The sequence below is a fragment of the Phalangium opilio genome, unplaced genomic scaffold (genome assembly GCF_054372755.1).
Source record: "Phalangium opilio isolate 3A_F unplaced genomic scaffold, DU_Popi_V2 ptg000032l_1, whole genome shotgun sequence".
NCBI lineage: Eukaryota > Metazoa > Arthropoda > Arachnida > Opiliones > Phalangiidae > Phalangium > Phalangium opilio.
This window is the reverse complement of record NW_028324159.1, coordinates 4,762,004-4,763,391: the sequence shown is the minus strand read 5'-3', so window position 1 is coordinate 4,763,391 and position 1,388 is coordinate 4,762,004. Positions and strand designations below refer to the sequence as shown.

The following is a 1,388-nucleotide window of genomic DNA, read 5'->3' as shown; positions in this document are numbered from 1 at the left end:
TCCTCTCTCTTGGTTTCCTCTCTCCGTTACATGTGCAAAGCGGGGGAATGCGTGTACAAGCCTAGCGGCGCGCGTTTTCTCTCCGTATAGCACTGAAATGTTATAGGAATATATCTCTCGGTTTCCTCTCTCCGTTACACGTGCAAAGCGGGGGAATGCCTGTACAAGCCTAGGAACTTCTCTCCCAACGTTTTTTTTTAATTTTACACGGAATTTTAATTCCGGTAAAATATTTTTTTAAAGCGGGGCATTTTTTTTAGTTTTGCGATATGTATGTATAAATCAAGAGGCGTTAAATATTTTATCCATGTTTTATTTGTATATATATATAATTTTAAATATTTTATCCATGTTTTATTTGCATATATATATATAATTTTAAATAGAAAAAAATTTAAAGATTAAAGGCCTGTTTGTAAATGAACATCATCGGCTACAGCTCTGAGGAAACGTTTTTGCCTAAGCCGGTCTAGGACTCCCTCATTGGGGGTACCCGCTCTCCCCTTGAAATAGTCGGTGATAGCGGTATTGAGACTAAAAATAGAAAGAAAAGATATTAGGGATCCATCTTTAAAAAAATAATGCTAATTAACTTACGAGCCCGAGCGAGACGTGTTAACGTAAACCGGCATAGGGTTTCCGGGAGTGGGTGTTATGTCAACGAATGGTATGAGTCGAGAACTCACTCCCGCAAGACAACATCGTCCTCGCGGAGATCAAAACCATGTCCGAGATTCTCCGCGCGAATCCTCACTAAGTCCTTATGGACATCAGCAAGGATCCTATAAAAAATGTTTGAATATAGCCATTAAAGTTTTAAAAAATATAGAGACTTTACCTGAAGAGGCTGCAATCATTTGGCAGATGTTCATTTACTCTCGGCGGGTTTTCCTGGGGTTGATGTGGGGGTGGCTGACGCTGTTGCCACTCGTGAAAATTTTGTCTCGGGTCCTCCTCGTCGTCCGTGTACAAAAGAACATCGTCAATATGACTGTACGCCCTATTAAGTTCAAAAGTTAGTCTTTCCACGATTTCAGAAAAAAACAGTATGCTCACATGATAATGGTGGATGATGTTCTGGCCGAAGCTAAAGCGAGAATGATTTTAGTATTGGGAAACTCTCCGTATATATAGTATGGAGGGGGACCGTTGAAACCCAGACACTCTTTAACCCCCCCCCCTTATAATATACAAAAACGGTTTCTTACCTTTGGGGGCTAGGGGCGGGAAATTGAATAGCCCCCCCGAGACGCGGATATTTATGTTAGCGAAAAAGCCCTAGATCTACCATCTGTTGGGCGAGCACCCCGTAGGCGACTTTGTCGAGGAACAGTTTCGCCCGACGTATGTCGTGCTCGGTTGCTGTCCGAACGGACGCGGCGTCAATC

The 1,388-nt window shown here is 42.5% G+C and overlaps 1 long non-coding RNA gene across 1 annotated transcript; it reads right to left on the bottom strand.

Moving 5' to 3' along the window:
• Positions 1 to 603: 603 nt before the first annotated feature.
• Positions 604 to 1,388, bottom strand: LOC149685356 (uncharacterized). The gene is made up of 4 exons (XR_016384068.1): positions 1,209 to 1,388; positions 1,057 to 1,087; positions 839 to 1,000; positions 604 to 782 (listed from the first exon to the last, which is right to left on the bottom strand). It is a non-coding gene; the product is annotated as an uncharacterized LOC149685356 (long non-coding RNA).